Raw genomic sequence first — 15,409 nt, forward strand, 5'->3', positions numbered from 1 at the left:
AGTTTTTCATCACCCTCCTCTCAAGGTTAGTGTACAAAGTTGTTCCTCTACTTAACTTCCTTACATGTAGTACCAAGATTAGTCTCCATAATTGTATCATCCGCATCAACATCACCCATAATTGCATCATCTACATCCATCTTATCCCCCAAGGCATCATCTTGAATGTTTGTCTCTTCCATTGTTGTGGAACTAGAAGCATCAAGATTATTCATTTGTCAAATCATCATTCTTCTATCTCTTTGATGTTTGGCCTCCTTCTCCCTTTTTGCTTGAATTTCCTCGGCGATCATTTTCCTCCTCTATTTCTTCTTTTCACGTTGTTTAGACCCCATGACTAAAAACTTATGCAATGATTGCCACCTTCAAAAAATGGATATAAAATTGCAACAAAAGACCATCCACAAGACAACTAGATCATAAAATATTGCATAAAAAACCATACAAAAGGACATGATGTATCATTTAAAATAATTGCTATATATACATTTAAAAAAATAAAAACAATGATAAAGGAAATGGGATCTCGTTTTATTTTAAAACAGGTTCCCATTTTCTTTTTGTATTTTTAATTATTAAAAAAACAAAATGAGATCCCGTATCTAAAAAAATTGAATTTTGGCCTGGTTGTTCCTATAGATTTTGTCTTTGGAAATGACTTGGAATGCCGACCCTTTGGCTTGGACCTAGTTTGACTTGCAACTTGAAGGCCAAATCAATCTTCATACAAAAAATGACTTCTAAAATATATCCGAATACCAAATTTTTAGAAATTTTTTTAACAATGAAAACCCATTGCAATAGAGACTATCCAGATTCCAAATATGTAATTTAAAAAAAATAGATCAATATTTTTATTTTTAAAATAATTTCTAATGAAAGAAGTCCATAGACTTTAAATAACAAGGTTTTTTAGTTTTTTTAGTAACTTTTTTTCCTTTAAGTCTTTTTGGAGAAAAAAATTATATGGAATCAAACTAGAGACAATTCTATATAGTTTAAAATAAAAAAGAATTAAAAAATGTCAAGTTTAGGTCAAATTATGCTTGTCGTACATCAAGATTTTTTAGAACAATGATTATGCCCAATAAAAAATTAACATAAAAAAAATGTAGAAAAAAAATACAAAAAAATATCCTCATCAAAGGTAAGTGAGTTATAGATCTTTTTCCAAAATAATTTGAAAAAATACTTTCATTTAGGTCAAATTATGCTTTTAGTACACATACATGGTATGGTCCTGAAAAGTGACTTTTAAACTATAGGTTTTAGTAATGCCTATTCAAAATTAATTTTTAAGATCTGGGTATTAAAATAAATTCCATTTTTGAAAAGTAGACTTCAAAAACTATATTTTCTATTACTTACTATTTCCAAGATTCATTATATCAGTGCTTCAAAGTTTTTGGTCAAACAGGATGAAATCTTAAAAATAGGGAAAACACTTCCACTTTTTGGCCAAAATGTGGACTCGACTTCTTCCAGGCACCCGAGTTGTTTCTTCATTGGGTTGTAGCCCTAATAAAGTTTTTTAATACTATTATATTATTGTGAGGCTAAATTTGGATAGTAGATGTAAGCAAATCTCTCATCATGGTTTTTCCCTTATGTAGTTTTCCACATAAATTTGGTGTTATGGTTGTGTGCCTTTGTGTTTTCCTTCTTACAGTTAGATAGTTTACTTTGAAAAATGGTAGCTAATATGATTAAAGAGAATTTGTTTAACTACGAGTCACCCATCCCCTCATCATTACTCTTGTGTGTTTAGCAAAATATAGTCTAATCCAATTAAATTCATACACATAGGTATGCATTAACATAGATATATTTTAGTAGTATGGGCTAATATATTATGAAATAATAAATACTAAAGTATGGAACACAAATGTGAAAAAAATAAATATGCGATTAAAAATGGGAGGAATGGCATACATAGAGAGGTGACTGTGTAGGCTAGGGCTCATGCCCTAGTTGTGAGTGGTGGTTTGTTTGTTGCTTGGTGCGTACTAGGTGTTTTCAAGTTTTCAGGTGTTGTTGAGGGGGTTTGTTGCTATGTGTGAATGGTCCTTTGAGGTGTGTACATTGTTCTATGGGGGTGGGGCATGGTTGCCAAAGGTTTGATAGTTTGCCTGCTATGTTTTCTAGTGTGGTATTTACCTTTGATCCTTGTTGTGGGGTGTTTGATTTCTAAGGATTTTGGTGGTGGCCTTCTTTTGTTGTTCCCTTTCTTGGTAGGGGTCGGATTTGTGATTGGTTTTTGATTATGGAGGGGGTGGAGTTTTTGTGAAACCTCAAGTGTTTGGAAGTGTGGGCTCTATTGAGCCAACTCCTTTGGTGCATGCAAAAGCTATTGTGAATTTGAGCAAGATTTCATATAAAATTGGGTCCTTATTAGCAGATTGGGCCTCCAAGGTTAAAAAAGTGAATGGGTGTTTATAGCATAGATAGGATCGTCCTATGTTGGTTATCCAACCTGGCACACCCATAGATGATGTCACATACTTGAGCAATAATTCTCTCATTTGAAAGTTTATTTGTCTTAGACTTTCATTTCCTTCTTTGGAGTCATGGGTAAGATGTGTTTCGAACTCTGAAAGGGATATGAAACTTATGATGGATACAAACAATTACTTTATGGTGATTTTTTCGTGCATGGAAGAGAGAAATAAGGCATTTGAAGGAGGTCCTTATTTTTATAATCAAGTTGGGCTCTTTGTCAAGCCATGACATGTAGGTTTTAATTCAGCAAAGGACTTATCTTCAAAATTTCTTGTGTGGTTTTGACTTCCTCAGCTTTTGCATGAATTCTGGTGAAGTGATATCCTCCATTTGATTACTCTCCTCTTGGGATAACTTGTAGGCTCTCCTACTCAAACTCAAGTTAGAAAGGTAATTTATTATGCTTGCATATGTGTTGAGATTGATTTAAATAATCTATTACCAGATTTTGTGGAGATCTAGCTTAGATCCTTTTCATGGATTCAATAGCTTGATTATGACATAATTTCATTTAGGTGTCGTACTTTCCATGAGTATGGACACTTACGAAGGAAGTACCCTCATCTCAATATGTCAATGGTTGCAAATAGTAGTCCTATAGGTACTAGGCTAGTTTCTAAAATTGATAATGGAAAGGATCTAATGTCTAAGGGGGGCACAGATAATGATGGTTTTTTTCTAGTTAGACCCCAAAATTAGGAAAGAGGGCAAAAGAGAACCTTGATGGATAGGAAAAATGAAGATAATTTTAAAAGGTTTGATGCTTTGGAAGACTTTATTCAAGAAGAGGGAATTCCTATTGAGACATCCTTTGTTGTTAGACTTCTAATTATAGCTTCATTAGGAGAGAGTGGAAATGACAATAAAATTTTGTCTTTGGTAAATCTGCAGGACGGGCAGATGGATATAGACATACCCTTTTAGGATTTTGATGCCCCTGTGCTAAGTTAACCTCTTATTAGGTAGGATGGTGGAGATTTTGAGGTTCCAATCATTCCCTCAGCCAGAGAAAAGTCAGACCAAGGTAAGAGTTGTGGGACTTCTCATACCTTGGGTTTACAACAAAAAGCTCTTAAGAAGGGCCTGCCAGAGAAGATGTCAAAGGTGGGCCATAAACTAGATCAATTGAAAGTGAAGTTTGAAAGTGATAATTTGGTGTAATTTGGGTTAGTTAAGACCATTGACTCCCATTGTTCCTATTCTCATAAATAATTATTTTATCATGGAATGTGAGGGGTATGAGTGACATTCCTAGATAAAATGCTATTCGTGCTTTGATCAACTCTCATTTTCTTGACATTGTTTTTACTCAGGAAACCAAATTGTTAGTGGATGGTTTTCTTAATATAGCTTCTAGAGTTTGTCCTCGGGGCTCATGCCAATGTGTTGGGTCACATGGCAATTCTAGAGGTATTGCATGTTTATGGAACCCAAATAATATTGTTCCTCTCTAGTGAATCTCAAGCCGCTCTTCGGTCTCTCTAGTTGCTTCTAGTTTGGATTTTGGAGAGACTTGCCTATTAAGTAATGTTTATGCCCCTATTGATATCTTGGGTAAGACACAAATTTGGACTCATATTAGATATGTTCATTCTTTGATGCCCCTTCTTCCTTGGATTGTGGCCAGTAAATTTAATGTAATGACTAGTTTAGAGGAGAAAAGAGGAGGATTAGCTAAATTAGACATATTTGCTTCCCTCTTCCAACATAAAATTGCTCTTTTGAACTTAATTAATGTACAACCAACGAATGTCATCTTCACTTGGAATAATAGGAGAAGTAGAGAGGAGGCTATTTCTAAGAGCTTGTATAGATTTTTAGTTTCTTGTTATTGGATGAGTGATATGTTGACTACTAGTTCTAAAGTCCTCAATTGAAAGGGCTCTAATCACTGGTTGATCAAATTCTCAGCTACTTCCTTCAGGACCTCAAAAATAGCTCCTTTAGGTTTCAGATAATTTGGTTTCATTATCTCTCTCTTCAACACTAGATGGATGATTTGTGGTAGGAAGGGAAGCCTATATTTGTAGGGCTGTGTATTCCTTTATGAGAAGATTACAACATGTGAAGTATAGGCTCAAAAAGTGGAACAGATAGTGTTTTAGAAATCTTCATTCCAATAGGATAGAAACTCAATCCCAGTTGGATTCTATTAATCAGATTATTTGTGACCAAGTAATGAATTTGGAGTTGATTAGAGAGGAATCTATAGCAGTCAAAGAGATGGAGGAATAGGAGTTGTGTGAGGAGTTTTTTGGGAAATAAAAGTCTCATATTGATAGGCTCCAGGAGGGAGATAGGAACACTACCTTTTTTTCCAACTCTGTTAAGGCTAGAAGGAATGGTAATCTTATATCCTCTCTTATTTCTTTAGATGACACCTAATTATATTCCTTGAAAGAGATTTCTAAGGAGGCCTCTCGATATTTATCTACTTTGTTCACCGAAGACTCGCTCGCAATGGGAGAAGAGGAAAGGCCCATTTTGGATTTCATTACTCATTTATTTTCCAATCAGATGAATGATTCTCTCATTAGACCCATCTTTATGTAATAACTAGAGGAAGTAGTGTTACATATGAAAAAAGGTAAGGCCCCTAGCCTTGATGGCTTCCCTATTGAGTTTTAACAGGAATTATAGAAGATTTTCAAATTTGATCTTCTTAAGGTGGTTCAAGAACCTCATACAAATAAAAAAATGTCGAGAGATTTGAATTATTCTTATTTGGCTTTGATCTCTAAGCAAGAGGATGTAAATTTTAGACCATTATAGACCCATTGCTTTGTGTAATTTGGTTTATAAGATTATCACTAAATTAACTGCTAAAAGACTTAAGGTTTCCCTCAAGAGTTTGAAATCTGAAGAGTAGGGGGTTTTGTTGGAGGTAGACAGATTCTTGATGGGATTGTGATTGCTATAGAGGTTATACATTCAATGGCATCCTCTCAAGAGAAGGCAATGTTTATGAAACTTGATATGGCCAAAGATTTTGACATGATAAAATGGTCTTTCTCGTAGAAGGTTCTCCTTGCTTTTGGTTTTGGGAGTGATTGGATTGATTGGATTTTGATTTGTTACATATTCTTCTTTTTTTGTTCTCATTAATGAGGATTCATCAGAGCTATTTAGTGCTTCTCGTGGTCTTTGGTAAGGAGATCCTCTATCCACCTATTTATTCATTATTATGGCCAAGGGTTACGTAAATTTATTAAATTGAGTGTTAGATAGGAGTTGATTCAGGGCTGGAGTAGCTCAATGATTCCTCACTCTCATTTGTAGTTCATAGATGATACCTCCTTGATGGGTATGGATAGGAATAATGAACTTGTGAATTTCTAGAGAGATTTGGACATTTATTTGGCTACTTCAGGGAAAAGAATTAATGAGGACAAATCTTCCATTTTGTCCTTTAGTACTCCTCAACTTATCTAGAGTATGATTGCTTGAATTCTTAGATTATGAGTAGGATCTCTTCCCTTTGTGTATCTTGGGATTCCTATTTTTGTTGGATCACAACACAAATATTTTTGGCAAGGGATTTTGGATAATTTTAATAGGAAAGTGAGTCATTGGACCATTAGGTGGCTTTCATCTACAGGGAGAGTGACTCTCTTGAAATATCTGGTGCAAGCTTGGCCTATTTATCAATGCTTTTTGCAGATGGCCCCCTCTATCTTTATCAAGGAGTTTGATGCTCTTTATCAACAATTATTATGGTTCGACAATATTCTCTCCTCAAAATGTGGCTTGGTTAAGTGGGAGTCTTTTTGCAGGTCAAAGTAGGAAGGAGATCTTGGTCTTCGACTAATAAGAATGATTGGGCAATTGTTACCAGCTAATTGGGCAATTGTTACCAACTAAGTTATATTGGAGGTGGTGTACTTGTTAGGATTCAAATTGGGCTAGGGTGCATACCCATAAGTATATTTGGGGGGTGCCCAGTGCATATGTGCCTCGATATAGCTTGACAGGGAAGGGATCGATGATTTGGAATACGCTTCAAGGAGCGAATCTTATTAAGGAGGGATTGTTTTGGATCTATAAAAAGGATTATGGAGGTCTTTTCTAGCTGGATTCTTAGGATGGTCATCCCCCTATTGTGCATGAGTTTACCCATCTTTGATATCTTTGAAATACTTTGATAAAGACTAGCTAGACTAAGGTGGAGGATTTTAAGACGATAAAGACTAGGGGATCTTTGGAAGTGACTTTCTGGAAAGATGCATGGGAGTGGTTAGGAGGTGGTTATGGGGATGATTGACAAGAACTTGCTAAGATCCTTGTAGGTATGTTATGTAGTTCCCCTATAGGGAGAGATACTCTTGCTTAAAGTCTTGATCCTAAAGGCAAGTTCTCTATGGCCTCGGGTTATTTGTAGTTGGATAGGTAGGTACATGGTTAGGGAGGTGCGCCTTGGAATAAATTCTCTTGACCAAAATGCAATTTTTTCCTATGGTTGGTGGTCTAGGATAAGTTCATCACATGGAAGAATTCATAGAAGTGGGTCTTTCATGGCCCTTCCATTTGTGTTCTTTGTTGTAATGAGGAATATGGTGCTTATCATCTTTTATTTTAGTGTCATTACTCTAGAATGGTCTGATATTGGTGGTGGGAGGCATGGCAACATGTTGTGTTCATGCTGCCTCTTTGGTACATTTGTAGGAAAGTCTAGGGAGACCTCCTTCTAAGACTCTTTTTCTCAAAGTGGCTTGGGTCATTGGTCGTACCCTCATTCTTTGGAATCTCTAGCTAGAAAGAAATAGTAGGAATTTTCATGGTAACAAGATGGGGGAAAGTCAGGCATAGAGAAAATCATTAGTATACTTCAAGAGACAATTTATACAAAGTGTGACCTCTCTTTGGGTGTTGATCTTGGAGATTGTATATTTATTGAGAATGTAAATTTGGGGGATAGTAATGAGGGTTTCGGGGCTAGTAGGAACCCTTGAAAAGTTAAAAAAATGATCCATTAGGAAGGGAGATGGCTTCTTTTTCCTGAGAGTGTTTTGAAAGCAAATATTGATGGGTCCTCCTGAGGAAATCCTAGTCATGCACGGGTTGGGGGAGTTGGCAAAGGTTGTGAGGGGGGGGTTGTGTTCTTTTTTTTTTCTATTTACAAAGGGTACCACTCTAATAATATGATGGAAGATCTTTCTATTTTGTATGTAGTTGAGAGAGGTTGTTCCCCTAGTTGGAACATGATCATTTGTGAGTCTGATTCATAGATTGTCATTGACTTGTTGAATGAACGACAACTGGATGGAATTAATTAGCAGTTAGCCTTAATGATCAATCAAATTTCTTATCTTTTTAATTTTTTGGATTATGTTTCTTTTTTTCATATTCCAATGGATTCGAATAAAGTGGTGGATTGCTTGGCCAAGTGTGCATATGAGAATCTTGAAGGTTGGGATGTGGATGATTGGGGATTATTATCTGCAGATTATGCCGAGACTCTGAAAAATCTTATAATAGAAGATATAGGGATGCAATCTTGGGTTTTGGGTAGATCCTTTGGGATCTTCCTTTGCCTGGTGGGATCTTGTTTTGGTGGATATTCAGGTTACTATGTTGTACTTCTTGATTTTTCTTGAATAAATTTTTACCCCTCTTTTTCTCAAAAAAAGTAATAAACAAAATTAATTAGCTCCATGTTCAAGGAAGATTGATAAGTTTTTCTTTAATGAATTGAATTCAAGTTACACTTCAATATTAGAAATGATGATATGATAATCTTTAGCTTGCCTTGGGATCTAGCCAATTCGTCTACACTATGTGGGGTTGAGTTTGTGGATCAAGGTCAAATTTGTGTGCATATAAATATCTTTGACCCACATAAATGTTTTGGTAGTTTATTTTCTTTTTCTTATAAATTCACTTATTTTATCTTCTACATTCTCTACTTCTTTTTTTTATATTCACTATCGTGGAATCTGGAGGTGTCCTTGCCGAAGCAAGACTAATCCCCCAGTGTGTACAACCCACTCACAAGGTAGCAACACACACAGAGTTAACACAGCCGGGGACTCGAACTCAAGACCATGGGGAGCATACCCACGCCTTAAGTTGCGATCCACGACCGGGTGAGCTAGGGCCGAAGCCCTTCTCTACTTCTTTTGATACGCAAGAATGGTGATATTTAAAAATGCATTTGAAGGACTATTGTCATGTTATAAGTAAATATATTTACATAGGTCAATCCCCTACAATGCATGTACAAATATGATTTTTGTGGACCTTCCAACTAAAGTATTTCGTTCATTAAATATAAATGATAGTACTTAAAATGATTAGAGTAGAAACATTTATAAATGAATATGGTTGAATGTGTCCTTTAAATAGAAAGATATCATAAATTCATGTAAATTTGTGCTAAGATAATTTTACGCAAGAATGTAATGGATGGGAGTTGACTAAAATTAAATTTGAATTTTTGTATTTTGAGGGTGAAGTTCACAGCGACAAGGTCAACCTTCTGCCCCACAAAAATGACCCAAGCCATAATAGCATTTATATTATGGTAGACAACATATGCATGGAGATGAGTGCAAGAATTGAGATAATTGATGCATGAATTGGAAAATATATTGGAATTTGTGCATGTATGGATTAGGCAATAGATAAATATATAGGAATGTGTGTGAGAAAAACAATCAATAGCATAGGGAAAGGAACCCAACACATATACAATTATACTAACTAACAATCAATAGCATAGGGAAAGGAACCCAACATTATACACAATTACATTGGCTATTAGTATACAAATATATCAAGCCATCTTCTTAAAAAAATAAAAAAATAGAAAATGATATGAATTTGATATTTCGGCATTACAATAATATAAATTTATCATTTCTTAAAAGAATATGCCATAAAATTATAAAAGTACAAAAAAAAAAAACTAACCATAATGTTAATTTTTAATACCAAAGACATATTATACTCACATGGCACTGGCTATCCAGCCCTTTAAAAAAAGCTGTGATTCCAAGGCATGCCCAACTCCCATAGCACCATACCTCCTGTAGCTCATGCGCATGGAATCCGTAGGTGTAGTGCGTAAGTTATTTTTTAAAAAAGTTTTTCATTTTACTTTTCACTCTATTAATTTTAAACTTTTCAAAAGATGCAATGAAATTTGATTAATTCTTGATTAATTATAATTTTTTATTTTTTATTTAAATATATAATTATTTGACATATAATTTAGATAATACAAGTTTTATATAATTTTAATGTCAAATATATATAATGAATAATTTATAAGTTATAATAAAGTTAAATATTTATTTGAAAATATAATATAAAATTAAGTTTATGTTTTATAAATATATTAAATAAATATTTTTTTAATAAAATATTAAAAATTAAAATTAAAATTAAAAAATTAAAATATTATCTGATAATATAATATAATATAAAATTATATTTATAATTTAAAAAATATATAATAGTATATAATTTATAAAAATTAAAAATATTTATATTTTTAATATACTATATCAATAATTTTTTGAACATAAAATTAAAAATTAAAAAAATTAATAACAGTGAAAAGTAAAATGAAAAAATTAAAAAAATTAATTTGACAGATTTTGTGCGCATAGCTGCATTAGCTACAATGCAATGGGATTTGGGCATGCCTGAGAGTTGTCGCACTTTTTAAAGTGCTGGGTAGCCAATGCCCTATGGGAGTTGGGCATGCCTGAGAGTTGCCGCTATTTTTAAAGGGTTGGATAGCCAATGCCTACTCACATATGGATGCAAACAAACACATCAATAAAAAATAGAAGCATTTAATTTGACGTGTTTGTACACTTAAATGCATGAAAAAGAATTTTTTTTTTTACTATTATCTTATTTAATTCTTTTAATCTCCATCTTATTAGTTAGCTAACACTCACTCTTATTCTACTTATTAATTATTCCTTAATACAACTAGTTCACTCATTCATACAATCATTACACTATCTAATGCAACCAGTTAAATTAGTCATGCAATTAGTTAACTCCATACCAATATATTAAAAATAATATTATTAATTACGAGAGATTAAAGTTTCCCTACATAAAAATCCTCAATGAATATAAAATAAAAATATAATGATATAATAATATAATAATAATAATAATGTAGTCTTAATAATTTTTTTGTGTTGGTGAAGAGTTTAGTAGAGATATAGTAATATAATAATTTTTTATGTGAAATAATGAACAAAAATAATATCTTTCGACATACTTTACCTGTATTCCTTAAAAATAATATGCAAATTTAATAACTCTAATTGAATATGATATTTCATTAAAAAATACACACAATTTGAAAAACAATTCATATAAATTATAATATAAATATAAATATACTAATTATAAAAAAAATTATTAAAAAAAATATAATACTTTAAATTACAAATTAAATATCCTTCAACCTCATAAAATTATAAAAAATAAAAATAAAAAATAGAACTATTATGATATCTATCCAACATACTAAATACCCACTTAATCCTCAAATAATTTTCCAAACGTTAATCATTGGACATGATCTAAGTTGACCCGTAATCCGATTGATCCGTGGGTGGCGGGTCCCACCTGCATAACTGACTTCTCCACGTCAATGGCGACCTGCGTTTGTCTAAATCAACTTATTTTTAAAATTTTGGTTGAGTCTATGTTGATTTTATTATTAGCCCATGGACAAACATAAAATACAAACAATAAAATCCAACTTCGGGAACAACGTTGGACAAACCTCTCCAAGCATTAAAACATAAGTAAATTCTAAAATATCAATAAGTTTAAATTTTAAATGTAAAAGTTTGTTAAAAATGGTTTAGGGAAAATGACAAGTATTAGTTGTTTTTAGTCTAAAGATATATTTAGGGAGTTCTAGAATTTGAAGAATTTATAAAATTTTTAAAACTATGGATCTATCTTGTGAAATGTATTCAGAGAGTTTTTCTTCTAAGAGATTTGTTTAAAATAAATATGAATACATTTAATTAAAGTTATTGAGTTTGAATTTTAAATGTAAATAAATATCATGTTGTCTTTTTAAATTTTGGGTGTAATTTTTTTTTTGATTTAGTTTGATTTCAAATTTATGTGTAAAAATTCTTAATTGATTTGTTGTGAATCATTAATTTGATTTGTTTTCAAATCTATTAAAATGGTTAATAGGCTTTTGATCTATTGGTGAAGTTGAATGGTTCTGAATGAGCCCACCAAGGATCAAATCTTGTGAAGTGCAAGGCTCTAACATTATAAGGAATTAGGCTAGGGATCGTGCCTTTGATGAATTTGGCAAAATGGATACCCCTTAGCCCTCGGCTCTTAGTCAAAAAGGCCCTCGTTCGACTGGTGTAGGCTTTGTGCCCTTACTAGACTACTATGCTCATAAGTCTAGACCTCCATTAAAAAAAAATTAAAAAAACAATCTATTGAAATCCTTACATCATTAAAATGCTTGTGAAGCTACCTTTATTAAGTGGAAGTAGGAGCAAGTGTGGATAAGTGTACATTGAAGGTCCAAAGAGTTGAGAGCCCATTTATTTATGATATGTTAGAGATCATAAAGTGATCATATGGATGTTTAATTTGAGCCTATTTGACTTTTGTCCCTTTTCAAAAATAGTTGATACTATAAAATTTACACATGCAATTAATTGAAAAATTATGTTTAATATTTTCAATTCTAAAATTTATGTAAGTTAGCTTTTGTTGTAACCATATTGGCTTTTATTTTGTCCACTTTGAATATTGTAGTTACACGTGTACATGTATTGATATTTTATTAAATTTATATGTTTCTTCTCCAACTAATTATTCTTTTAATATATTTAATTTGAAATACATTATCACTTACACCAATCTATGAGAAAAATTAAATCTATCATATATTTAAAAGGAAATAAACACAAAGCAACATATTTAAACATATTGATTTATGTGGAGGAAATCCTTTAGGAAGAAAAATTCCAAGGTCTAAAACATCTTAATACATATTATTAATAATCAATAGTTACAAGACAGATCTAGAGTCAACCTTTAAGGAAATATTATCAATAAGAGATCTATAACAATTCTAGTACCATGGAAATACTTACAAAACTCATAATGCAGCCTCCATCTTAAGCACTCGATAAATAGGGTTAAAAATAAACAAAATCATCAAATGGTAACTAGAAAATTCTAAGATAATAACATTTAAAACATTGTGCTCAATACTTAGTTAAAATCTAATGCCCAAATTTAAAGATTAGTCTACAAGTTAGAAAACACATTACTTTCACTTGTCATATGTTCATCAAATCATCATAATCCACTAAGCTCACTAAATTGGAAACTCCATATGTCAAATAAAAGATCCCTCCCCTTACAAAGTTAAAGTTAGTCAACAAGTGTAACTCCCCCTTGCAACTCTTTTATGCTTCATATTATTGGGATTAAGGTGTCTCAACCTTTGGAAATCCCCACAAGTAATTATTTATTTAATTTATCTTAAATATTGTTTTCTTACATAATTTATTTATTTCTACATATGATGGCGTGCTTGTTGGAATGGAAAGTTAAAGTATCTTCGAACATATGAAGTGACATGGTGACCAGATTCCTATATTTTAGGAGGAAGCTATCTCACTTTGTGTTAGTTGACTAGAGTCAATTTTGATAGTGATCTTATGTTGCATTGTGAGTTACAACTTATAGTTTCTATTTTCTACGAGGAGTCAAGTTGGAAAGTCAATATTATAGGTGGAGTTGTTGCATAAAGGAAATTTCTATTTCATGTTTGAGTTTCCATGGAATGTGGGTGCTTTAAAGATACAAGTACATTTAGAAAGATGGATTTTTCATGTGCACATGTTGTTACAATTAGAAAGTTGCAAGTTTTATATGTGTAAGTGTGATTAAAATACAACTATTAACATTGTATGTTGTAAACACCTTGTATGTGAATAGGAAATTTTTTCCAAGGATATTTATGCCTTTCAAGTCACCCCTATCTTTTATATTAAAATTCTATAATGATTTGGTGATTTGAATACATTTCATTTGACATTTTAAGGAAAATATAAATTACAAAAATAAATTAATTTATAAGAATTAATATAACATCTTCTATGATTAAATTGTTTATTAGTTTATCAATCATATTGTCATACATATTAAATATGAAAAAAACTACTTAAAATTGCAACCAAATATGTTTCTAAATTCATATTAAAAAATATTGACAATCTTATTAAAAATCTATTAAATATTAAAAATACTTATATTTTATTTTAATAAGGTTCTAATTAATATTTAATTTAACTTTAAAACATAAACATCATAAAATCATATATATATTGATATTATATGATGATAACTATCAATATCTTAAGTGTGCCTCTTATAAGTAAGTTTTAAAATTTATATTAGAAAATATTTAAACTATCTTATTAAAAACATTTTAAAATTTATATTAACCAAGCTTCTAATTAGATGTTATCCTAAAAATTAGAAACTTCAAAAATATTCCGAAACAAATTATATTTTATAATAAATATTATAAATTGATATATATTATTATTATAAATTAGAATACTATACTATATTTATATATAATTATTTTTTACAGCTTACTAGTAATTTAAAATGTCAAATATACCATGTAAGTCTATACAGTTTAGTAAATTTTATGGTTGCAATATAGAGTCTAAGACTAAATATATGACCATTTGGACTACTAAATTCCAAGCTTGCTTTCATGCTAAGGAGACTAATTTATTAGCTTGAGAGTTAGAGAAACATTTTACATGTTGAGTATTTTTTAGAGTAGATTATTAAGTGACGTTTGGACCAATGCATGTTCTTCCTTCTATAATTGTATGCATGTAGTGAATGGAATGATGACACATCGTAGATTTGGTCATTGAATTTGATGGTTTATGCATATGTCTATGTTTGAGTATTTTGTAGTGTAGTTATTTAATTCTAGACATACTCCTATGCTTTGCTTGTTATTCTTTGGATTCAGCCATGTAGATTTAGTTGTTATGGCAACAACTAAATCTGCACGGTTGAATTCAGAAGAATAACAGGTAGATCATTATGGACTACGGAAATTTCATGAATCTAATACTAATATGCTACCAAAATTACTCTAGAATCATGTTGTTTTGTGAGATCTCTTGAAGATAATAGCTCATTATCATGATGTTATGATGTTTTGTGCTTATTGCATACTTGTTTGTGATATTCTAAATGTTCATCTAAATTTGAAATTGTAAAGGTGTTTAATATTTTCTTTTGCAATCACTCTCTTGAATGGATTGATGTATGAAGCCACTTTTGTTGTGCACCTAGTTTCTTTTCACATAGATGCTCAAGTACATTTTTAATATGAGAAAATTTACTTCCCATGACCACAACTTTTGATTGGGAAAGCTAATTAAAATTAGTATTTTTTAAATTAAATATTTCCAGAAATAGATTATGAAATAAATTCAAGAGGAGGGGTTCTAATCCGATTGATCCATGGGTGGCGTATCACTCCCAGTCTACACGGCGATGGCGACTTCGTTTTATCTGAATGCGCATCAACTTTATTTTTAAAGGTTTTGGGGGCAACTCTCTGTTGATTTCATTACCCTACTGACGAACATAAAATACAAACAATAAAATCCAACGCTGCGAATAACTTTGGTAAGTCGTATCAACTTATTTTTCACTGAAAGTACGCCTCATCATTTGAGGAAAACTCACCAAACTAAATACCTAGTATGAAAACATGGAAAACTTAGATTGTTGTGGGAAACCGCGTAGCTATGTTTACAAAACGCTTACTTTCGCAATGAATTTTCTGTACTAGTCTTGATGTTATCACAGTACTACCATTGCAGTCAAAAAGACTTATTATCCATTT

Source organism: Cryptomeria japonica, chromosome 4 (genome assembly GCF_030272615.1).
Source record: "Cryptomeria japonica chromosome 4, Sugi_1.0, whole genome shotgun sequence".
NCBI lineage: Eukaryota > Viridiplantae > Streptophyta > Pinopsida > Cupressales > Cupressaceae > Cryptomeria > Cryptomeria japonica.